We start from the raw sequence: 26751 nt of genomic DNA, 5'->3' as shown, positions 1-26751 counted from the left end.
ATGAAGAGGATCAAGAGTGGAAAGACGGTTTGTCCTGTGGACATACTGTGCAGTGGAACAATGGTGATGAGAGGAGCTGTAGTAACTATGGATGAAGTGATGAGCCATACCATGAAGATATGAGGTATCAAGAGAATATCACAATGCCATTGTGCCTTTGTAAATACAGAGAAAGCACATGATCGGGTACCAGGAGAGGGACTGTAGTATTGTATTAGGAAGTCAGGAGTGGCAGAAAAGTATGTGAGGGTGGTGCAGGACATATGAGCACAGTGGTGAGGTGTGGAGTATTGCGACTGAGGTATTTCCTGTGCTTGACAATGTGGTGGTTAAAAAGTGAATGACTTCAACGAATTCTTAAAAAGCATGGAGTCAGGAAAAGGACAGCAAAAGTTCTTCTGCTAAAAATTATTTTTTCTTCTTTGCAGTCTCTTCCAACTCTACTGCTACACTAAAGGAGAAATGTGTCACAATTCGTATATGTGTGCTCTTCTTCCAGGAGAGGACAAGTGAACTTGAAACAAGGGAGCTCATATGACTCCTGTTTTAAAGTCACTACACTGGCTACCAATCAGATTTAGGTTCCATTTTAAAATTCTAGTTTTAACCTTTAGAGTACTACAGGGACAGGCCCCTCCCTGTATTGATGATTTGATTCGTACACATACCTCTTTTTATAACCTGAGGTCATCGAATCAAAACCTTTTAATGGTCCCCCACACTCGTTTTAGAATTCGAAAGGACCGATCTTTCCAAGCTGTTGCACTCAGACTGTGGAATGCACTATTTCTACGGTGTCTGGAGTCGGTGGAGACCTTCAAAAAGCAGCTAAAACCATTTTTATTTCAAAAAGCTTTTAATTAGACCAGGGTTTTTATGATGTATTTATAACTGTATTGTGTTTTCTTACCTTTCTTGTAAAGCACTTTGTGACACATGTCTGTGAAAGGTGCTATATAAATAAACTTTATTTACTTATTTACTTATGTGTATCTGTGCATCATGAGGATTTATTAATTGATCCATTACCTGATTTATTTCTAAGGACTTCATACAAACAAAGAAAGTACAGATGTACCTGCACTTAGATCAGTCAAATGCTTGCAATGATATAATTAATTATATCTGCTTTATGTCTGCACCAAATGTGGCACTCTAAGACAGACAAAAAGTTAGCCTTCAGTTTTTAGATGATGCCATGTTTGTTGAGATGCTTGAGCACAACTGGTGCAAAGTTTAGATTTCACTTTTGGACCATCTTTGTCAACAAAATACAGCCACACAAACGACTCCTCAAATATAAAATCTATTAATCTCGAGAAGATGTTTAGTAAATATAAATGTGAAATAAATTGGACCATTTTAGGTTAAGTTAGTTAAAAAGGTATTTTCAGTCTGATCCTCCTGGTGCAAAAATTAATGAACAAAGATCATTGATGTAGTGTTTTTGTCTTTGGGAGTCTAATGTCGGTGATTGTAGCATATTGATCAAACATTCGAGCAGCTAACCCTGAGACCATAGCCCTAGGCATTAGAGCACCACATACTTTGTTCCTTTGTTCTTTTAGAGCACAAAATGCTGAGTTTATGACATAGTTGAGCAGGCTCCATGCATCTCTTCTGTATCCCTGGTGACTTGTTGGCAAAACAAACCGTGCTCATTAAAAAAAATACATTAACATCCCCCCTTTAGCTGTGACCTAGCAGCATCATTATGGGTGAAAAATTGGGAGATGTTGTTAATCATGTTCTGGCCTTTTGTGTTAAAGGCCATGTATTGTGAACATTGTAAGGATTAGTTGCCCGTAGATGAAAGCATTTTTCCTGGTTAAACTAGGAGCTTAAAACAAGAGACTGGAATCTGTTTGATGCTTTAATGTATTCTCTTCTTTGAAGATTAATAGTTATTTATGTTTTATTACTAGTTGTCTTTTTAATGTATGCATTGTTTATTCCCACCAGTGTCATTAATCCGTCTGTCATCTATTAAGTCATCTTAGTGACTTCTGAAATCTATACACGTTTTTGCACTCAAGCATGTAAGATATGCAGTCTGTTTGACATGGGTGGAGAGTGCTATTGCTGTCCTCAGACATCACCTGCTCCTTCCTAGCTAACGGCAGGTTCAGAGGACCATCTATGAGGCCATCCTGAAATCTTCACATGCTGTAATGGCCGCGATCAGACCAGGCTATATTATTTTCTAATCAACTATGGAAATGGTCATGTAGAAAAACTTAAGGGTTACATGATAATATATTATAGAAATATGCTTTTGTTTTTAAGTACAAATCATAACTGTGATGTCTTTTTAAAATCTTTCAGTAGTTAGAAAAATATACAGTTGGAGTCTTGAAAATAATGTCCTTGTGAATTACACTGACAATTCAGTAAATTTTAAATAACATGCATAGTTACATTTTTAACACTTTTTCTGTTTATTGACAAAAATGTGTATTTCGAAGGTGTGAAGTGAACCGACATGCACGGCTTGGCTGACAGGGTTCACCTGGAAGAACTTGTAAAGATTGGCATCCTACATGGCAGCGTGAAGGACATGATGAAGGTCCACCTGGGCTCTGTAATCATGCCCCATGGCCTTGGACATTTGCTGGGTATTGATGTGGAGGATGTAGGAGGTTACCCTGAGGTTAGAACACAACTCATAAATTCTTAAGGTGGCCTACAATATAACAACTAGTCAGCAGTTATTTCCAGGACAGTCTTAGACTGGAGACAGTAGAGGATCAAAACGTTTCTGTTCCTGGAATATTGATGTGCCATCAATGATAAAGAGACCAATGGTGCAGACGTGAGAGAGGAGCAAAAAGAGGCAAAGCTGTGAAGAACAAGTTCAGGATGAGGGCAGCAGTGAGGGGAAGATAAAATGTTGTTTGAACTGTGAACATAAATAGTTTCATGCTGCAGTGGAGGGATTTGTACTGATATGCAGTAAATAAAGAAGACAGTTAACAGTATTTCCAGTAGAACTGCTAAATCTTCACAAGCTAAAATCAACAGTAAGAGAAACACACTTTTGGGGGGGGGGGGGGTCAGCTGAATGCAATCAGCATTCCTAATTATTTAAGACCATGTATGTGAGGAGCAGGGTTTTGAATTCAATTCTGGATGTAACAGGGAGCCAATGAAGGGAAGCCAATACAGGATAAATCTGCTCTCTCTTTCTAGTCCCTGTCAGTACTCTTGCTGCAGCATTTTGGATTAGCTGAAGGCTTTTCAGGGAGTTTTTAGGAATTCCTGATAATTACAGTAGTCCAGCCTAGAAGTAATAAATGCATGAACTAGTTTTTCATCATCACTCAGAGACAGGATATTTCTAATTTAAGAGATGTTGCGCAAATGGAAGAAAGCAGTCTTACATGTGTGTTTAATATGTGCATTGAAGGACATGTCTTGATCAAAAATGACTCCAAGGTTCCTCACAGGGTTACTGGAGGCCAAGGTAATGCCATCCAGAGTAAGAATCTGGTTATATACCATATTTCTAAGATTTTCAGGGCCGAGTAAAATACCAATAATTTACAATAATTTCCTTCTCTCACCCCAACTAGTTGCAGCATGGCCCCGCCCCTCCCTGAGCCTGATTCTACCTGTTAAAAAGGAGTTTTTCCTTTCCATTGTCGCCAAAGTGCTTGCTCATAGGAGGTCATATGATTGTTTTGGTTTTCTCTGTATCTATTATTGTAGGCTCTACTGTATAATAGAAAGCACCTTGAAGCGTCTGTTGTTGTGATTGGCGTTATATAAATAAAATTTAATTGAATTGGAAAAAAAAGAAACCGAGTGTGGAAATACCTTAAATCTGCGTTATTTCTGACAGCCGCCAGATCAATCCTTGAATGACAGATCATTCTTAAATGGTTTGACAAACAAACAAAAACCTTCTTCTGAAAATGAGCAAAACCACCCAGAGAAAAGCTTTGAATTCTTTCAGGAATCCTGGGGAACTGCTGCTAAAGACCAATATAAAAACTACAAGAAAGTCTGGTTTCTTTACTGTACTGTAGCTTAAAAAAGCCTCAATTTAGTCAGTGTACATTCACCACTACTGTTATTTACTGTTTAGGGCACTGAGTGAATTAACGAGCCTGGATCGAGGAATCTTCTGATGGGCCACCTGGTGCAAGAATGGATGGTTCTCATGGTGGAGGCTGGCACATACTTAATCAGCCACCTGCTGGACCAGGCTGGCTAACCCTGCCCAGAGCTCCTTCATCAACAATCAAGTGCTGGCTCACTTCTTTGGTTTTGGCGGGATTAGTATGCTTCTTTTTGTTTATGTTGGACCAATATGGTAACAGAACATAGGGCCAACTAATACAGAAATGAATTCAGCACAAAGTATGCACTTGATACTTGTACTGCAGTATGTCAGGATTGGTATTCTTTCATGATTTGCTAAAGGCCACATGTGCAACTTTGAAGAAAAAAGCTATAAAGACAGGATAATGTCACTTTAAGCATGAATACATCAGCGAGTTTAAAATTTAAAGCCCAACTATCTCTAAAATATGTCTATCAGGCCTGACTTTCCATGTCTTTTTACTTTGTCTTGTCTTTAAACACACACTTGCATATAATCACTTGCTTTGGGTGTGGACAAGTCAGACACTGTTGCATGTAGTGAATGAATTGAATAACTAACATTTTAACATATTTTTGATCAATTCAAAGTCATAACAGAACCTAGATTCTTATAGATTTTATAAACAACTTTATGAGCTGGAAATGATTATGGAGAATCACAAATTAGCTTTAACTAATGGTGTAAAACTAACTTATTTTTGTGTCAGAACCATGTTGGGAAATTTCAATTTCATATTGTGTTTTCATTGTCAATCTTGTGTGACTTTTTTGTGCGGTAAGTGGACTTGGTGATGTGAAGTGAAATGCCATGAGCCATGACATCACTATAAATAACATTAGGGCCTTCAGTTATTCTATTATTTGTAACTCATGTTAGTGAGAAGAATTAATATTAAACTAGTGCTCAGACCTTGCATAGTTGAGCTAGAAGTCAATCAACATATTTTTTTTTTACTTCATTCACCTATTAATTATATAAGTAAATAATGTAACCATTGTCAAGTTAGAATCAAAAATGCTATGCTCAAATTAAGCATCAATATTAACTAATAGGCGACCGTGACTCAGGGGGTTGGGAAGCGTATCTGTAACCGGATGGTCGCCGGTTCGATCCCCGGGCTCTCTGTCCTGGTCGTTGTGTCCTTGGGCAAGACACTTTACCCTCCCGCCTACTGGTGTGGGCCAGAGGGGCCGATGGCGCGATATGGCAGCCTCGCTTCTGTCAGTCTGCCCCAGGGCAGCTGTGGCTACAACCAAATTCAAATTTTATTTGTCACGTACACAGTCATACACAGTACGATATGTAGTGAAATGCTTGGACAACTGCTCGTGACCTAAAGAAAACAAAAAAGGAAAAGGCTATGAATAAGATAGGAAATAAATATGAAAAATTAAAAAGGGTAAATTTTACTAGGAAGGAATAAAATATAAATTAAGGTTAAAAATGAAATAACTGTACAACACAAATTAGAATGAAGGGTAAATTTAACTGGGAGAATAAGATAAAATATATAAATTAAAGTTGAAAATAAAATAACTGTACAACAAAATACACAATATAGAACTATATAAGAATGTATGAAGAAATATAAATAAATATATACACAATAACAGCAGCATATACACAATAACAGCAGCGTGATTTAAGTAATGAAGTGAAACAATGTCCAGAATGTCCAGTGTGTGTAAGAACTGTATGTGTGGGTCAGTACTGTGTGGTGGTGTGATTGAGAGACCGTATCGCCTGCGGGAAGAAGCTCCTCCTCAGTCTCTCTGTGTTGGTCTTCAGGGAGCGGAATCGCTTTCCTGACCTCAACAGAGAGAACAGTCTGTTGTTGGGATGGCTGAGGTCCTTCACGATCTTCCTGGCCTTGGTCCAGCACCGCCTGCTGTAGATTGAGTGCAGGTCAGGGAGCTCGGAGCGGATGGTGCGCTCAGCTGACCGCACAACCCTCTGTAGAGCTCGTCTGTCCTGCATGGTGCTGTTCCCGAACCAGGTTAAGATGTTTCCCGTCAGGATGCTCTCTATGGTGCACGAGTAAAAGTTCCTGAGCACCTTGGAGGGCAGTTGGAAGTCTCTCAAGCGTCTGAGGTGGTAGAGACGCTGTCGGGCCTTTTTCACCACGGTGTTGATGTGACAGGACCATGACAGGTCCTGCGTGATGTGAACTCCGAGGTATTTGAAGCTGTCCACTCTCTCCACTGGGCACTCGTTGATGACAGGGGTCTGGTAGTTCCTTTCCTGCTTAGTGCTGAAGTCCACTATCAGCTCCTTTGTCTTACTGACGTTTAGAAGGAGGTTGTTCCTCTGGCACCAGTTCTCCAGATTCCTAATCTCCTTCAGGTAGGCCGTCTCGTTGTTATCAGAGATCAGGCCCACCACGACGGTGTCGTCAGCAAACTTGATGATGGTGGTGGAGCTGGTAGTGGCCACACAGTCATATGTGTACAAAGAGTACAGCAGGGGGCTCAGAACACACCCCTGGGGGGCTCCAGTGCTGAGAGTGGTGGAGGCTGAGACATGTCCGCCCATCCTTACTGCCTGTGGTCTGCCAGTTAGGAAGTTGGAGATCCACAGACACATAGATGAGCTGAGTCCCAGATGCTCCAGCTTGGTGGTGAGTGTGGAGGGAATTATGGTGTTAAATGCAGAGCTGTAGTCTATGAAGAGCATTTTAACATAATTCCCCCTTCTAGTGTCCAAGTGAGTGAGTGATGTGTGGAGGAGATGAGAGATGGCATTGTCTGGGGAACGATTTGGACAGTAAGCAAACTGTAGTGGGTCCAGTGTGTCTGGTAGTGAAGAAATGATGAAGTCTCTGACCAGGCGTTCAAAGCACTTCATCACTACTGAGGTGAGGGCTACAGGGCGATAGTCATTGAGAGAGGCAGGGTGGGGTTTCTTCGGGACAGGAACAATGATGGACTCTTTGAAGCATGTGGGGATCACCGACTGAGATAGAGAGATGTTGAATATCTCAGTGAACACAGGAGCTAGCTGGTATGCGCAGTCTCTTAGGATACGACCTGGGATGCCGTCTGGTCCTGCTGCTTTCCTGGTGTTCACTCTCTTGAAGGCTCTCCTTACTTCATGCTCGGAGATGACGAGCACGTTTCCGGTGCTGGCAGTATCTTCCTGTCTGCAGCCGTTAGCGCCGCTAACACTAGCATTGTTGGAGACCTTAGCTGCAGCCTCGAAGCGAGCATAGAAAGTGTTCAGCTCGTCTGCCAGAGTCACGGCCGCGTTCGTCATACCGGTTGTTGGTGCTTTATAGTCCGTTATTGTCCTTAGTCCCCGCCACAGGCTCCTAGAGTCACTCTGTTGGAGTTGTGACTCTAGTTTCCTCCCGTAGCGCTGCTTCGCCTCTTTCACCGCCCTCCGCACGTTATATGACACGGCTTTGTACGGGTCCATGTCCCCCGTCATGAGTCCCGTGTTGTAGGCAGCGGTGCGGGATCTCAGAGCGTCGCGGATGGTTTTATCCACCCACGGCTTCTGGTTGGGAAACGTTGTGATAGTCTTTGTCTCCACGGTATCATCCGCTAGTTTCCCGATGAATCCCACAACCGCTTCCGTAAACACGTTGACATCATCATCGGAGCTGTTTCTGAACATGCCCCAGTCTGCGTCATCGAGTGCGTCCTGTAACGCGGCCACCGATTGATCCGTCCAGCGCGCGACCTTCCTCTGAACCGGAACTTCCTGTTTCAGCCTTTGTTTGTATTTTGGGATGAGGAAGATGGCGGCGTGATCAGATTTGCCAAAAGGAGGGCGGGATTGTGCCTTGTAGCCGTCCTTGACTGTAGTGTAGCAGTGGTCCAGTGTCCTTTCACCTCTGGTGGGGCAGGAGATGTGTTGATAAAAGTTCGGCGCTGCGCGTTTGAGGTTGGCGCTATTAAAGTCCCCCGTCACAATAAGCGCAGCGTCCCGGTGTTGTGTCTGGTGCTGTGTGAGTGCCTCATGCAGCTCGCATAAGGCGGTGACCGTGTCCGCTTGTGGTGGAATATAAACGGCACTTATAATGACCGATGTAAATTCCCGAGGTAGATAAAAAAACCGTAGCTTGCCTCCACCAGTGTATGAATGTGAGAGTGAATGAATAGTGGCATTGTAAAGCGCTTTGGGTGCCTTGAAAAGCGCTATATAAATCCAATCCATCATTATTATTATTATTATTAATAATAAATACAAATTCACTTTAAACTGCGGTGTGTTTTGGCCCAGTAGTCGATGACTGCAAAACACTTCATTTTTCTACTTTTTCCACTGTAAGTCATGAAGCATGTGAAACCTGTACTAAATGATTATGAAACGTGAATGAAGCAGTGGAGAATGGGAAAACAAACTATGTCTCTACATGGCTTTGCTATGGTGTCAACAGCCACAAAAGTGTTGGTGTGCTTGACCATGTGATGATAAAAGATTAAGTGTTGAATGAAAATTTTTAAAAGAAGCAGGAAGACTGATAGTTATCAATTTTCTCCGATTTGCTAAATTTGTTTAATCATTTTTTAGTACCTCTGTTGTATCCATGGAACATAAGGTTTTTAGCTGTCAGCGCACAGCATTGTTATGGATGGAGTGTTTTCAGATGTTGCTTCTAATTTCGATTTAACCTTTTGGTATAAAGGTCATGCGTAATGAATAGTTCCTGGGGGTTTTATTCCTGATCCAAACAAGCTTAAAAACAAGGACCTGAAAAGCACAGAAGAAATTATCTAGGTTTTATATCCATTCATTCATCCTTTCATCCATCGATTATCTTAGCCCCTTATCAAATTCAGGATGGGGGCTAGATTTTCTATTTTCTGCCATATTCACTTTTTACATGTTTTTATAGTTTTTTTTATTTATTGTTTTTGGTAAATAATAAACACTCAAACTATGCGTGAATATGGATAGAACATTTGTGGCCATAACTGTACAAATAGATAAATTACACAATTATTGAAACTATTATGTGTGTTAGATTATTAACTATCAAAGGTTTCAGTACAACTTAGTGAACAGTTCATACACAATGTACAATGTTTGTTAGTGTTTATGGCTGATCTGTTCCCTGACTGGCCCTTGTTCCAACAATAAGTTGCACCTTTGTCTTTTGTGTTTTTCTTTCGATACCCCTCTGCTCCACCTTTTCTTTTTTTTACATTTCTATAACACCAGGAGTCTATTCTTCAGGAAAAGTGGGTATCTTGCATACATAAAGGATAGGTGAGCAAAAGAGAGCAGGCAAATTGATAGTCACATATGATGCATGGATTCTGAGAGCTCCCTCAGCTCTCCTTTAGCTTTATTATAATATTGCTATTCAAGCCTTTTGCTTTCGAGACATGCTCTGGATTCTGAAATAGCTGGAATATTGATGTTATGTCAAATCAGGATACAGCCACATTCATCGGTTTAACAATTTATTTATTTTTTTGGACAAGTCTGCCTGTGTCTGGTAATTTAAACACGCAATTGTATTTTGCATTCTCTGATGTTCATGGATCAAAGCTGGTGCAGGTCTTTCTGACAACATTAATGAAAAGGTTGTTTTTACCTTTCTGGCTTTGCACCATTCCAAGAGACAAACTCTTGAGTTGAAAAATAAAGCCAACAGAAATGCCCCAAAGTGTTTTTCCTCTAGTGCCAACTTGAGTTAGATTTGTCTCTTTATTAATTTATTGTAATTTTGCCTCTACAGCAGATTTTAAATCAAACAACCAGGCTCCGATTAAAGTGTAGTGTTTCAGCCTTCCCTAATGGGTTCTAACAAATTACAAAGAATTACTGTTTATTAAAGTCTGAAATCAAGTGACAAAAGTATATATATTTTAAAAAACAAAACATTGTCACATTGTCCAGAAACTTATAGGCTTAACTGTAGATGCCAGTTATCTGTGAATTAAATGATGCCAGATAAATCTATCATCACTAAACATTCAGACCTTTCTAAACTATAGACACAATGTGTATTTTATTTATTGTCTATAAAAGTTAAATTTTCAGAGCAGGTCAAACTGGAAGCATGTGAAATATTAACTTTATTTTCTGAAACTAAGAATTGGAGAAGAGACACAAACTGCTGCATCAGATGGTGAATTTTCAAAAATCCAATAAAAAATGTATATGCAATGAGTGTGACCCCTCAAAACATTTTTTTTAAAAACATTTAAAAGTAAGGTTGAAGAGTTTATGGAATTTTAGCATTTCACAAAAAGGAAGCATGAAATTTCACATTGTCATTCTCTATCATTTTTGACACCTCACATCTATCTTTGGAACACTTCAGGGGTTCATAGAGAGTATAGGAGATGTAGCTACTGTAATAACTATCACTGGTTTTGGACTCTGCATTGTGAAGTGTCAGGACACCTGTCAATCAATGTGGCCCTGCCCCTAACTCAATTATCAAGGTGGATGAGTTATAAAATTGAAGACAAAAACTATCCATAGAGCACCAACTATTTCTAAACCAGGATTTAAATCTTTCTAATGCTGTAAAGTTGCATCTAGCTTCTAGTCCCACTCAGAGAAACTGCAGTTTTTAACACTCCCACATTGGCTTCAATTTTAAGATGCATTTTCCCCCTTGGGGTAATCCTAATTCGAAATCTATAAAGAACTTGAAAATACAGCAGTAAAATGCAGCCTTTTTGCAAATAACAGAAGAAATTAATGCTGCAGAAAATCGTTAGCTCAGCGGTGAAATAAACATTTTAATTTAAGTTTACTATTTTAACACTGAGTGTGCTCTCGCTGCTGTGTATTTCTAATTTGAGAACCGCAGAGCTCTGAAATGAGATTCATTTAAATATTAAAGGTTGCTGTCCCAGAGCCTAATAAAGAAAATGTGAAAATTGCTTTAGACTGTCAGCAAATCAAAGGGGAATTAATTTTATTGACTGAATCCTTGGTGATAAATAACCTGATCGATTTTCTATTGGTGTCTTTGCACATTGTTTTTTTTGTTGTTTTTTTTTGGGGGGGGGGGTCAGGAAAATAAAGTAACCTGTTTTTGGTAATTCAGTTATATAATGTATTTTCCTGATTTCTAGGCTATTACCATGAAGGGTGGTTGGGTTACTATTTACTACATTGTTGTGTCTACCTTGCTTATTAATGGAGGTGTCACTGTTCTCACAGACGTCCAAACTCATTCAACCCAGAATTACACCTAAACCTGCCAGCCATGAAATTCTATGAGAACATATATTATCCTTTTGAATCAGATATCAGGCAAGATCCAGTCAGACACCAAGATTTATATTTACAACCTCACCTACCTGCTTGTTGATGGGTCCATATCTTGTGTTTTCACTCTTCATGAAGGAAGGTCAGACTGAGTATCATCTTGCTCTACTGAACAAATCCTGTGGATTACCTCCAGCTACAACTAAAAACATGCTAGAGCTTCTATCTTTGCTGAGCAGAGTAATTACTCTGGATATAATAGTTATAATATTGATTGTGGAATGAAATAATAACATCACATAACATCTATACCAGTCAGCCAAAAGATTAATATCACTGCCAGGCGCAGTGAATAGCAGCGATCACTTCTTTACAGTGCAGTTTCTGCTGGGAAATCTTGAATTCTGGTATTCTTGTGGATGTTACCTTGACATAAACTAACCACTTAAAAAATGTTGTAGACTAACTCCAAGAACTCCCAAGTGGCATCTACATGCCCAGCAGTGCTTGAGGAAAACAATAAAGAGCCCGGGGCACTGATGATGCAAACTCCCTGGATCCCAATCCGATCAAGCATCCGTGTTATGCACCAAAACAAGCCCAATCCTTGGAGGCCCAGGCCCACAACTCAAAGGACCCAAAGGATCCACTGGCAACATCCTGGTGCCAGAGAGATATGTCACTCTCAGAGGTCCCCTGTCCATGCCTCAGTGGGTCAGAGCTGTTTAGTTGACCTCAAGGGAGATCTACACAAGATCAGGCAGGTGGTTTTAATCCATCTACTAGATTAGCAGATTGGATCATCAGGACATTTACCAGTGACCAGGTAAGTCAGACATTAGCTGAGAAGATAAGAATTAAAATCCATTCAGAAGTCAAGGAGGTTCACAAACAGTTCAATTCAGAACAAATTAATTCATTTCACTGAAATCTGACAAACTCTAGAAGGACTAGCAGTTCTTGTGAATTTTGGAGGGACAAACAGATGGATGACTGGCCGTTGCAGAACCTCATCAGTCCTTTGGCAGGATGACCAAAAAAACAAAACAACCAGAAAAAAATATTCTATTGACATCCAGAGATATAATTACAATGAATTCTTTTTGGACACAAGAGTCAGGTAAAGAGCATCAGATGTCTGTGTTTTCTCAGACTTATCTGCTGGCTGGTTATTGTCATGTCGATGATAACTGCGCCACTCAGAGGTTATTTTATTAGAGTGCACAACGATCTCACCTATTCAAAGTCATGGTTTGAAAATTTCCTTATGACTCATAATCACCATACTATACTCTGAAACAAAATTGTAGGCCAGCCTGCACACTTTGCATTTTGTTTTGACCAGAAATATTTTGGAATATTAAAGGTTCATTTTTATTTTCACTTGACATACAGTGTAAAGAAAAAAGCATTTTATATTTCTTATATTATGCAATAAATACAAGAAATGTCTGTCATGATCTTTAAAGCCCAGCTGTTCTAGTGTGACCTTCTTTTCTGTGCCATTACTGAACCTTAATGTTAATATCTTAATAACTTAAGACATATCTTAAAGGATATCAGTGCCTTAATAAGCCTTTTTAACACTTGCGCCGCATCCTTGAACTTTTCTAGACATTACCCTACATTCCACCAGAGACATTATAAGAGAAAGAAATGGCACTCAAAGAATCCAAAGTTGAATTCTGTTGTGGTAGACAGATAACTTCCAGCTGAAGAAAGCTTTCCCCAACAATTATTTTTCCCAAAACATTATTTTGGGGAAACTGAGACAATATTTTAAGCAGTTTTTGTCAGATTTTACTGGTGAATATATACATCAGTTTTTATATCCTGGTGACTACTAAAATTAAAGTTAAACTTAGATAACTATGGCCTTATTAGTAGGGCTGCCAAGTGACTAGATCTGCTTCTAGCACACTGACGACTATCAAAAAAAACAGGAAGCATGAGACAAAAGCAGACTTGACACAGAGACGTGGACATGACAGGTTTAACACCAAGCACATAACGTAAAACTGAACAGACTAAACCTTCTCTAGGGATAAGACACCAGGCATACGAGGGAGGCACAGAGACAAAGAAGACACTGAACAGAGGGAGCACAGAATCAAAACCTAAGAGCTAAACTCTTAATGGGAATAAAACAGAAACACCAGGTAACAAAAACAGCAATACTAGAGAATCAGAACAAAACCCATAATACAGAATAACACCAGAGCTTAAAACATTAGGTCTCCGACCCAGGACTATGAAGAGAATTTTGATTAAATTGTCTTTAACCTGCTAGCTCCGTACTACCTGTATGCTCTACCAGATTCTAAACTACATTTCCTTTGGTGAGAATGTGGTTGAAACAAGTCATCCTATCCTTTGATGGAGGACAACTTCAAAAATTCTCCCAATCTGATTGGCCCAACATTATCCAGAGTTCATGTTGGAAAACAGTAATAGTGTTTGTAAATATGAAAGTGGTCATTTCAATTGTACCTCTTTGTAACAAAAAAAATTATCTGTGGCACCAGATATAGTGTTTGTACTACAATCTTCTAGAAGTTGTGATTGTATGAATCATTAGTGTAAGTCCTGTTCCATGTGCATCTCTTCAATAAAACACGTTTTTTAAAATTTGAATGAACATTCATGAAAAGTCATAAACTTTGATTTATTGGTGAATATATTTTATGGAAGTATGTAAAACCTCAACAGGAGTACATAATGTAGAGATGACATGTGGACAGTGCTTTGGGGTTACCCAGCTAAGAAGCTAGTTTTTAAAAAGATGAAAGTATTTTACATTATAAAGTCCATATTTTCTGAACATAGGGAACAGATGCATTAACTCTACAAACACTTGACTGGTCAGAATTTGATAAGAAATAATGTTTGCTTGTAAAGCAGCCCTTCTTTGGGTATCTGGTTTCTCCAGTTCTCCCCCCGTCTCACTAAAGATTCCACCCTTTTGTAAGAATGTGTAATTATGGACTGATCTACACAGACTGTGTTAGTCATTACGCAAATATAAATTGCTGCATTGTTAGTAGATCGCTCTCAAACATTTTCACTCCCATTACCTCTTTTTTGTGATGTGGTGTGAGAACAAATGTAAACCACTGATTCCTGTAAACATTTGAACGCTCTTGATGGGGACACGATGACTTGTTTGCATGTTTGCATTCTTGTTCTGCAGTGACGTCAAAATACAAATAGAGGGAGCATCTGCCATGAGAACTCCTTTGATGGGATTAGTTAGTATGTTTAATTGGCATCAAATTGCATAAACATAATTATAATTTGTTTGCTGATTTTGTTTTTCTATTTATATTTAAGGATGCAGCAAACTCTTAGATGTACTGAGTATTGATGATTAACATAATTTCATATATAATTAAATTAAGCAAGCATTTTTACTTTTGTTTTATTTGTTGATTAATAATGATGTTACTGTTGTTTTCTTTGCACTAGTATTTGTTCTTTTGTTAACTGTATGTGCTAACAATTTTAAATCAACCCAATCTGACCCTAAACCCTTTTGGAAAAAAAGTCTGAGATGGTTGTTTTATTAAACGAAATGTAACCCTTTGTACCATATTGCATTTTTAAGTATAATGTGATCCTTTGTTGTTTTTCTGTTATTATTTTTTTGTACTAGCTTCTTAGTAAACAACACTCTTATACACCCAGTCATTGTGGAATGGTAAGTAATTAAAATGTATTACTAAGAAAGCCCATTTGCGATAAGAGCAAAATGGTTTTTGCCTAAGAGGTTGATCAGTCGGATTCTTGCAAACCTTGGCAATTACAGGAGCCCGGTCAGGTAATTATGTGTCTGCCATCATAATAAGAAATAGGAGCTTCTCTTTTGGTTGTTGTTGTCCTTTTTCCCCCCTCTTAGAATAAGAACTACATAATGGACTCTGTGCTCACCTGGTTGTCCTTGGCATTATTGGACTCTCCAGATGAATTGATGTTTCCTGCCTGTGATGAGGAGAAATGCTTTTCAGGCACAGCTCATGTGGAGCGAGGCTTGACTGAACCCTCTGATCCCTCTTCCTGCAGGGTTTTTTTTTGTTGTTGTTGTTGTTGGTAGGCTTTAATTAGTTAAATGTTTCTTATGAGTGCCTTGTACTAGTTGTGTGGTTTATTTGTGTAGAAATCTTGAATCACAAGTGAACACAGAAACAAATAAGAACAATATGGAATGATAGCAGTTGAAAAAAGCAAAGTTTTGATTTAAGCAAAAAATACTGGTACATTTTATAGTGGATTGAAATATTTCCAGCTCCCCACCAATCAATATGTATTTACTGGGATGCCAAGAACGACATGACAATATCTGTCTTTTCTGGCTATATCAGTGCATGCATGAATTAAAGCAGTCCTTATTTGACTTGACTTTCAACTAGTCCCGTTTTATACAACTTCAATGCAAATGAAGTTACCACACTTTCAATGAAGCATATTTTATGTAAATGCATCTACTGTATGTATGTATAGATAAGTTGATAGATAGATATATTACTAATACCATATTACTAATATTTTAACTACATTCAAATAAATAATAATTGCCGTGGTTATAGGTGTGGTACAGTATTATGTAATGTTTGGCCTGTAATGTCTGTGATAGATCAGGAACTGCCAAGAATACATGAAACAGAGAACTGGTCAGGGATTTGATCTAGATTCAGAAAATGGTTGTGGTCATGTTGGACTCATTAGCAGACATATAACAGACACAGGCTTATAACATTTAGTCAGAGGCTTGAAATAGAAAATAAAAAAAGGATGATAAGGTTAATTATTTCAGTTTGATTTGTTCATGTTTTTAATATTGCTATGTCAGAGCGGCTTTCCATCATGCTCACTTAATTGCATGATTACATGGAGGAACCATTAAACATCTTACACAGCTTGATCCACGAAGGTGTTTGATGGGCTTGACAGTGTGATGATTAAAGACTGTGTGCAGAATGAATTCTTAAAAAGCAGGGAGTCAGAAAAAGGGCAACAGAAGCTGATTAGTGTTTTCTCTTCTTTCTTTGCAATCTGTTACAGCACTACTGACACAACTCATAACCCTGCCTCTGTACAATGTAATGGTTTATCAGTTAGTTCATTGCCTGTTTTATTTCGGTTGACATCAGAAAGGTGTGCAATCAAATTAAAACTGACTGAAGTTATACTTACATTTTGCAGTGGAAGTATGTACATTATCTGTACATACCTGCTATCCCTATTTGTCTTACTGAATTATAAATAAAATGTCAGTATTTGCAGCATATTACATTTTAACTCCAAGTTGACGAGTTGTACCTTTTTAATTTACAAATTAATTCCAGCAATTGTAGCATATCAACTAGTCTCCAAGACTACAGCTCAATGTTAGAGCACCTTATACATACATTTTCTGTTTCACTGGGCACTCTTGTGGAAAAAAAAAAAATACTTTTTAGCATAATGCAGAATATATTACAAGTCTCTTTGTTACTCCTACCTTTAGAGAGCACTGTGTTGTTGTTTCCAGGTGAGTTGTGGTCAAAACTAAATCTTTATCACTACAACACTATATTAACATCCTCCCTTTAACAGGGTACCTGGATGAAAAAGCATCAAGATGAAAAATTGTGAGACGGTGCTAATCATGCTCTGCCATTACTATTTAAGTCCATGCATATGTACATTCTAGGGATTAGTGGTCAATATTTGTAAATGATTTCCCTGTTTAGAATAATAGCTTGAAACATGAGATTGGAATACATTTGCTGCTTTAGATTATTCTCTCATTTTGAAGAAAAATAGTTTTATATTGTTATTTCTCTTTTTAATTTATTTATTCCCACTAGGGGCAATAATTTTCTATCATATGGCCATCAAGGCTCTCCCCACTGACAAGACAATTACAGGTGGAGATATGGTAGTACTTTTCAATGATTTTCAGCACTCCAGGCTTCCTGCTTTAAACTTAAACATGATAAAGATTCTCCTAAATGAGGAACTATTTTATTACTGCCAGACATTCCAACCAGCAGTCTTTTTAAAATACCCTTCAGCAAATCCCTTCAAGCGCTATTGTTACTGTTCTTGTGCTGTTAAGTCCCTTTGCCATCTATTTACATTTCTTGCCCTTAAAATAAAGTCTGCTTAATGACCTGATGTTTTGTGCCCAGCAGTCTGTTTGAGATTGTGGAGAGTACTACTGCTACCCCTCTGTTATCATCTGCTCCTTCCCAACCAACAGCAAGTTCAACCCTGACCTGAGGACCATCTAAGACCCCATCCTGAAATCCTTAGACACTGTAATCACTGCTGTCAAGTCATATTCTTATCGGTTTTACTAAGGACACTTCATTTAACAACCAGATTTAAGGAAATGTCATTAAAAGTGAATCTTTTGTCCTTCCCTAGAGGGGCCAAAATTAGTCTTTATAGTTCCAGGATTATATTTTCAGGATTTAAGTACAGTTAAATATGTATTATTTTGTATTCACAAAAGTTGGAGTGATCTGAAAAGTAACGTCTTTGCAAATTACAGTCCTAAGTAACATGTAAAGCTGCCTGTAGCATGGAGGACATGATCAAGGTCACCATACTGGGTCTGTATTCGTGCCTTGTGCCGTCCGACACTTGCTGGGGATGTGTATGATGTATGAGGTTACATGTGAACAGAATTCTTAAATTCTGAGATTGCCCACATCACAACAAGTAGTCAGTAGTTGTTTCTGTAGCATTCTCGAGACAGTAGAGAATGAAAACGTTTCTGTTCCTGGAATATTGATGCGACATCAATAATAAAGAGCCCAATGGTGCAGAAGTGAGAGGGGAACAAAAAGAGGCCAAGCTGCAAGGAACAAGTTCAGGATGAGGGCAGGAGCGAGGGGAAGATGAAATGTTGTCTGAGCTATGAATCCAAAAGATTTCATGCTGTGTTGGAGGATTTGTACACAACACCTCCCATTTGACAAGTAAAGATAGAAAAACAGCTACTCCAGTGGAGCTGCATCAATGTTCACCAACATTTTATGAAAACTGTGAAACGAATAATATTATTTCACCTATTTTTAGGGGCATCAAGCATATTGAACTGGCACTGTTTTGATGGGCCACCTGGTGCAGGATCAGAGGGTTATCAGCATAGCAGAGCCTGGCATATACTTCAGACATCAACTACCTGCTGGATTAGGCCCCGCTAACCCTTCCCTGAACTGCTTCATCAGCAACCAAGTGCTGGCTCACTTCTGCAGCTTTGTAGGGGTTTGTGTACAGTTGTTCCTAAAACCCTTTATGAGCTATTCATACTTGTGTAATTCTCTGTCTGGCATGTTATCAAAGTGAAGGAGAGAAAAACACTTCAGACATTTCAGTCTGGGGGTCTGTCATTTTTCAATTAAATAAATTATCAAAACCCACAACCTGCATTTTCTTGTAAAGTATCCCTAAAGCAGCTTCCAAGCCGTTTTGCTGATGGCTAAACCGAAATGTCAGATATACAGAACTGTGTATAATTGAATCCATCACAGAAAGCACTGATCAATATCCTCTTTGTCATTCTGAAACTGAAATTAAATTTATTTGACAAAATGTCAGACACCATGCTAAGTAGGACACATCTGACATTAAATTGCAAGCTTGATTATTGAATTTCCAGGATGTCAGAGTCCAAGACAAGTTGATAGTTCAGAATTAATTTGCAACCATTACAACTGTAACTCAACCACTTCAAAGTTAAGTCAATATTAGCTTGGAAACAGTGAGTTCAAGTATTTTCTGTTGTTTAACAGCTTATATGACCTTCATTTTATATTTCTTTCATTTTAGAACAATCACACCAACAGTTGTTACCTTCTCGCCAGGTTCTTGCCCATTCCAGCTTTGTGCAGATCTGCAATGCCCTTTGACAGCTTTTTGGTGTTGCCCACAATGATGGAGAGGTTAGAATGTTAGAGGTTAGAACTAATTCAACAGAATCAGAAAACTTTATTAATCCTCTAGGAAATTATTGTCTATGTATTTACAGTTGTGTTTTATATACATAACGAGTTGGCAGGTCCACGGGAGCCAGACTTCTGGCTGGGTTGTAGGGCATCCCACAGTTATACATGTTATAATGTTTTGCTGATTTAAAAAACAATATTCTGAAATATCCTGAAATCCAGCTGTGTGTACTGTTTCAACATTGGATGTTTCAGGTTGGTGGAAAACACAAGTATTAATATTAATTAAAATCATCTTTCTTGGGATACAGTTTTTATGATTCAATCAATGGATTCACTTATCTACTCATTCCCTCCCTGTTAGCACAAACACTGCTAAACACTAAGCTATCCCCCCTCAACACATTATTTCCCAGCATCTTTATTTAGGTTTCTGTCTACACAGTGAAGTTAACATAAGATTTAACACAGAAACCCAGACAAGTGGACTAAACCATCTGCTGAGCCATTATAGGAAGAGGAAATAGGTTTCCTTATATTGAGACTGGCATTCTGTTTAGGCCATCTCTTTTATGGTCCACATATTTCTCATTTTCTTTCTCCTATTTTCTTTCTCACACACTTTTTGACAATTATGACTGCTTTACCACTAATCATGTTGGTTGGCCCCATCTAATATTGTAGGATATTTACTTTATACTTTAAAGCCATTTGGGACATTTGGATCTTTTACTTGCCTATTAATATCCTTCAAAATGTGAATCAGCAGTACTGCAGTGACTGAACATGACTGCTAAGGAGCCACTGACGGGGCCTCTTGCAAATCCATCCTTTTGGTTTAAAAAAAACTGCATGAGAGCTGTACAATATGGATGAAAGTAAGTCACACTAATCCCCCAAGAGCTGTGTGCACAGCCAGTAGTCATCATCAGCTAGTCCACAGATGTCAGCTGCGAACTAGCTCAAAGGCAAAGTCTTTATGTTATCACCCAAATAATCTCATGACACGTTTGACTACACATGCTGTAAATTTAGTTCATCTCCTCACACGGATCCTTTATCCCCCCATACTATCACATGACCTCTTTTAAAAACAAGAATATGAAACTAAGCTCTTTCTGTAGTTTATTGCACTTTTATCAGTTGTGTTTGCATCTGTTGACAGGATCGTTCCTGAAGACCACTTCAACATGAAAAAGGCCATTTATGAGGTGGAGCGTGATGCAAGTCTGTGTTGGTTTTGGTCTTTACTGCAGGTCTGATGTGACCTTTTTTTCTGTGCAGTAATTGAACCTTGATGATATGACATGAGCCATGACATTTCTACAAAGGACAACAAGGGTGGCTGTGGCAGGAAGTAGAGGAGGTCATCAACATTTGGACAGGCTTCTCTAGCGCACATATTGATGTACCTTACTTGAATCCTAAATTAACCCCAAACTATGTATAGGTGTGTGTGAGTATGCATGATATATAGATAGCAGCTACAGGAAAATAGTCACGAAGACTCACAAAATACAATATGAATTTCAACTAAATTCTAGGTGAGTAGCCAGACCTTCCATCCATTTTAATCCATTTACTTCATTTCAATTACAAAAGTGAAATTTAAAAATTAATTGCTTTTAGCCAAATATATTTAGCACAGCATTTCATTTAAATTATACACAAAGCTGCAGCCTTTCAGCACTCAGGTGGCATTGCTGCCTGGAAAAGACCTTAAAACCATTTTGCTCCAATCCCAGTGAAATCTCAGATCACACGCTGCAATTCAGCCCTCATTTTTTCTAGTCGTATAGCCATATCTTTGTGCAATTTTAGCAGAACTGAACTGACAAATTCATAAAATGCCAACTCAAAACACTAAGCTACCAGCGCCTCCAGGACAACTTTTGCCAGAATAACGTACACACTTCTGCAGACAAACTCACAAGTTGAAAATAGTACCAACTATGCTGTCAAAGCTGGCAATAATATATCTTTGTTGAAAATGTTTCATGATTTTTTTTTTAATAAAGCTGTCAGTGTACGCTGAGCATTGCCTCGATTAACTTGTAACTACTTTCTATTCTTGAATTCTGTCATTTTTAACAAGTAAGAATCCAAATATTTGGTTTCCCATCAGAAACCTTCCTAATAGCTACTAAAACACGGAATACCTTAAATGAATCAAGATACTAGGATCCCATAAGGCTGCAAATTGTTTAAGTGGTATTGATTTGAACTTGACACAAGTGCTCAGAGCAGAGCAGTTAACACAATTGCCTTTGACCAATAAGCTGTAACATTAGAGCAATATATTTGCAATACTGTCTCACGAAATTTCAGTTATGACCTCTTCTGGAGCTGTGCAATAATAAACAGTAAATCAGTTAGTGCCTGAGGGCTTACTCATTGACTTTCTCAACTTTTTGAAAACTCTGCTCAGGCTCCTCAGGGTTTGTACTTTTTGAGTTCCTTGAAATGTTTTATGTTTACTCTAAAAAATCTTAACCACACATGAGATAAGGACTTCACTTGGCAGGCCACAGTTCTCCCCGAGCCCCACATTGCATCTGAATGTTAAAGTCTCGTGTGGCAGGGGCTTCACTCCAGGAGCAGGGAATCCACTTTGAGGTAAGGCAAATCAGGCTGACACTGGCGCCATCACATGGTGATGTTAGGAATGACATCGTAAAAAGTCTGTTGAAGCAACATACACTATAGCCTTCATCAACAGGATGAGGATATTATGCTAAATATTTTTTAACAAAGCATTTGAGTCCAGGGCACAGCTTTCTGATAAGACATTTAAGGCCGTTCATACATACTATTAATAAGTAATAAATCATTTCCTAATGTTTTCAGAAGTGTAACTTTATTATCTTTATGAGAGTAAACGAATGGACTGTTTAATCACGTGTGTAATAAGACAAATCCTGAAAAAACAGAGACTAATATCACTTAAAATGGGGCACTTTATGCTCTATAATAGTACAGCTCAAAGACAAAATTATATTCAATGTAAAAAAATTCTTTGCAAACATTTATTGCTTTAGGTTTGGAAGATTTTTATTAATTTTATGTTGAAATTCACTTAATTCAGATGTAGTGTTTTGATAGAAACATGCCTTTTTGATTGTACTGAGTGATGATACTGCTATTAAATCCACTAATGAATGGGGTTGTGCTTCTAAGTTTCTAATAATCCCTTAGCAGTGAGAATTTTGTTGTTGTACTGAACATATTAAAAAGCTCACTACAAAAACAAGGAGGATTTTCCATTGTAATAATGTTGGCATCAATAGGTTACAACTGAACTATAATGTAACAGTAAATTGTTTAACAACTAATAGCAAATACACCACCTTATAAACTCATTATAGACTGTGATTTGTTCAAATCTAGTATTATGATTGCATTTTCCCCCAACAAAAGAAGAAGCATGTGAAGGCTAGACAAACAGAGTATTAAAATTGATAATAAGCGGTGTATTTTACCAATGGAAACTAATGAGAAGACAATAAAACACCACATGTTGCTGTCAAGAGCCATAAAAGTGTTTGATGTGCCTGACCGTGTGATGATAAAAGATTGAGTAGTGAATTAATTTTTAAAAAGAATGGAGGCGGAAGAGGACAGTATAAATCCTTTATAAAAAAAAGAAATGTATTCTCTGATCTCTCCTTTGATAAATTATTATTATTTATTTTTAGCTTTTTTTCTACCTTTCAGCTTGTCAGAAAGCTGGAACACTACTGGAGGGATTTGTCGTAATCAAATATCTGTGGGACATAAGGTTTTTAACTGTCAGCACACAGCATTGTCATGGAAGAAGTGTTTTCAGATGTTGCTTCTAGTCATAGTTTGGTCTTAGAATGAAGGCCACAAGTAATGAATATTTCTTGGAGTGTTTTTCTCGGTCATGGAGAGCTTAAAAAACAGAGGCATAGTTGTTGGATTCTTTTTTCTTTTCTTTTTTTTACTAAAATCTAAGAAAGACTTAAACACTTAAAGGACTGCAATCCATATGATTATGGACTGAAATACTTTATTTAATTGTTTTAATCCCAGAACACATTGTCACTTAGTGATGTGGAAAATTATTCAGATATTTATTCAGATTTCAGACAAATGCTGACTCGACCTCAGTAATGAAATGATCTGGGCAGGGCTACTGTGACCTTGCAGAACACATTTTTACTGGGAACTCAAGTATTAATACGCCAGTTATAGCAAAATTTCACACAGTTTCATGTGCCAGTTAAACTGTTCAAAAGAAAAGTTGTCTTGCATCAACGTGGCATATTTGTGTCCAAACAAACAAAACATCATTTTTTAACTGCTTATTAGCTAAAAATTGATTTGAAAGAGTCCTGCAAATCACATTTTCTTAATAAATGCCACTCTTTTTTAGAGGCATACAATTCTAAAAATGCAATATGCAACTTAATGGAAATCATAACTTTTGTTTAAAAAAATAATTTGGACAATATTTTGATTTACAACAAAACTGTAGTTAAATTAAATAGTTAATTATAACTACTACTGTGCCATTTACAGTTAATATCTGTGTGTATGTGTATTAAATATCTGTAAATTTATATGTTAATGGAGTTATACAACCAAATACATGTAACAAATTGTAAGAAAGGATTTATGATAGGGTGGGGCATGAACAAAAAGAAAAAGTGGGTATTATTTACTGAAGGAGCCGGGATTAAAAGAAAGTATAAATAAAAAATAAGTATTATATTTTCTATATATATTGTTGTATTATTTTAAAATGTTCAAAATAAAGTCATACACTATATTACAGTAATGTACAGTCTGGTAAAATTGTATTACGTATTTGTTTGTCTTATCAAATTTTTATACCTGAGGTCATTATTATCTTGTCAACTGTATTTGTCAGCAGCTCCCCTATGATACTATGCACTGGTTAAGCAAAGATTTAATCCCTGCATCATGGTCTATATATGAAATAATTGAATTTTAGTTTTTTTTTCCAAAGAAGTTAAATGGGTTTCTGCTCTTTATTTAAGAAGTTTGTAGTCTGACACGCAGCACTTGGTTAAGAATTCACCCGGAAGAGATTGTGGAGACCATTATTCTGTATGGCAGTTTGGAGGATATAATGAAGTTTCACCGTGGGCTCTGTATTCATGCCTCATAGTCTAAGACACCTACTGACCGCCAATGTGCAAGACGTAGGAGGTTACCCTGAGGTTAGAACAGAACACAGTTCTATGGTTGTCTGCATCACAACATGTAGTCAGTAAATATTCCTCTAATAGCCAATGTTTCAAGACAGTAGAGGATGAAAGCACTTTTCTGTTCCTGGAATTTTGATGTGTCATCAATAATAGAGAAAAGATTGGTGCAGAAGTGAGAGGGCAATAAAAAGGGGTCAAGCTGCAGGAAGAAGTTCATGATGAGGGCAGGAGTGAGGGGAAGATTAGATGTTGTTTGAGCTCTGAATACAGATGGTTTCATTCTGTGGTGATTTTTGCACACTTCCACAATTTCGACAGCTAAATACAGAAACGCTGTCGCTCCACTGGAGTTACTGAATGCGTACTAGCAGAAGAAAAATGCTGTGAACCAGGGCTAAGTCAGTGGATATATTAATGGCTCATATTGTGAGCAATAATTTGCTTCACTAATTTTATTTACAGTAATACAATAAATACAGATTAGATGGCAGAGTGAAATGTCATTAGTTTAAACCTGTTAATCTTTTCAATCGACCAGAAACAAAACAAAAACACTTTTGCAAGTTCAATGCTTATGCTTAAGCTCAATGTTTTAAAGTGTTAATATCTTCATAGGAAAGACTATAAGTAATTAGTGCATTGCTCCTTCTCCATCACTCCAGGGATCTACCACAATTTCTGTGCTGTGCTGATTATATTTGTTGGGAGTGCTGAGCTCAGGGTCTACATGCCAAACTCTAACTGCTGCAAAAAAAGAATGCACAATGTGATGTGAAACTGATTCACAAGGAAAAGCTGCTGAAAAGTCTACTGCCTATTAGAGAAAATTTCCTCAAGAAAATTAACATCGGAACAGCTGGGATCTAAAATAAAGCAAATACAGATGTTTTATTAGTTGCAGTCATATATTGAATACTTAATTCAGTTGTTTCATGATTGAATTAAGATTTAAAAGAAATCATGCCATCATGTTGACACTTCAAAATAGTTATTTCTCTGATAGAGGAAAATATCTGCAAAATATCTGGATACAGTACTTATGAATCAGAGGTAAGTTAATCTTTCTTGGAGGGAAACAATAATAGCATTTACAACAAGAGCCGAGCATTTCAGAGGTACTGTGTGCACTTTTGTACAAAACTGAAAATGGCTGTTTTATGGTAGAAAAAGATTGGTCACTAATAAGGATTTACTATAAATGCAAACCAGATGTATGTATCACCATATCAAGAACTGTAAAACATTGAAATGATTTCTCTTTAGAGTCAAATGTAAATAATATATTATAGATAATTCAGTATATTTTTTTCATAGGAATTACACAGTGTGGAATGATCATATCCCACTAGAAATAAAGAAATATGTACAGTTAGTTTCAACTCTCCAAAAATGCAAAAGTTTTCTGATTATCTGCTTCTGTCATCCAGCAGGCTGTGAAATGCCTACACCGAGTTCAAAGTTGTGACTAGTTTAAAGGCAACAAAAGTTTTATCACCACAGCTAAAAAGAGGCCACGGGTGGTTCATGTAACAACAGGGAACCACACAAATAAATAAAGAGGGAGATTTTTCTTTCTCTTCAGTTACTGGCAGAGTGTTGGGCTGTCCAAGAAGCCTGAAAACCATTTTTTTTTATCATTCACATTGTCATACATACATTTATACATACATATTACATAGGCTGCTTTTGGACCTCGTAGCTGTGTAGGGAGAAAAAGACATGGTTTGCCAGAAAACAGTCAAATATATGCAATTGGCAGCAGGGAAGGTGCACAGTATTTGTTTTTCAGGAAAAGGTGGTGATCTGCTACTGTCGGCAGTTTGGTGAGGTTATATATCTTTGGTCAGCAGTGGATGCGAAATAACTGACAACATGTGCGATTACATTAACTGCCATAAATCTGAGTTCTGCTGTGTAACCATATATGGTCCATGTTACACAGTCAGCTCGTGCTCTCCTCTTCATAAGTAATCCACAAGCGTCATTGTCGGTAAACAGTACCTGCAAACTGTTCCCACTGAAGCAAAGAAGAGGGATTCTTTGAATAAGACACAGATCAAATCCTTTAAGTGTTTTAGATTCTCCACTTTGATACTGATGCCTCTCACCACAGCTGACATCTGCAGTGAGTGGATTCTTGGCACACACCATTTTTCCCTCATAACAGCTGTCTTCAAATAAACCAACAAAAATGTCCCTTCTTCACTTTCCACAGTTGGCAAAAACAACAAGTGCCTATTTTAGGCAAGGTCCAGCCAGTCTATTCTTCCCAGCTGCCACAGGACCAGAGGGCCTCCAGGAGGTACTGACTCTGGACTACCATGGAGCGGAGTGA

At 37.9% G+C, this 26751-nt stretch overlaps 1 pseudogene; it reads left to right on the top strand.

The window, feature by feature from the left end:
• On the top strand, nucleotides 1–26751 carry LOC146639376 (xaa-Pro dipeptidase-like; annotated as a pseudogene).

Source organism: Diplotaxodon limnothrissa, linkage group LG1, assembly GCF_057381915.1.
Source record: "Diplotaxodon limnothrissa isolate DT_005_m linkage group LG1, D_limnothrissa_male_GT1.1, whole genome shotgun sequence".
NCBI classification, from domain to species: Eukaryota; Metazoa; Chordata; class Actinopteri; order Cichliformes; family Cichlidae; genus Diplotaxodon; species Diplotaxodon limnothrissa.
This window is presented reverse-complemented; position numbering and strand designations above follow the sequence as displayed.